Genomic DNA, 210 nt, shown 5'->3' on the forward strand with positions numbered 1-210 from the left:
CTGGGGGGTATTATATACCAAAAGACTGCGTCCCACAGTCCACAGAAGGAGGAGGCCAGAAGCATGCTACACTACATTGGGGTATCAGCGGAATGGTGGGTCGAAGCTGTCAACACGGCACTTTTACGTCATCAACAGAAAAACCAATAGTACTCTTCCGGACAAAACACCATACGAGGCAAGCTTTAAAATCAAGCCACGTGTTGAATA

Source organism: Plasmopara halstedii (genome assembly GCF_900000015.1).
Source record: "Plasmopara halstedii genome assembly, contig: Scaffold_650, whole genome shotgun sequence".
NCBI lineage: Eukaryota > Oomycota > Peronosporomycetes > Peronosporales > Peronosporaceae > Plasmopara > Plasmopara halstedii.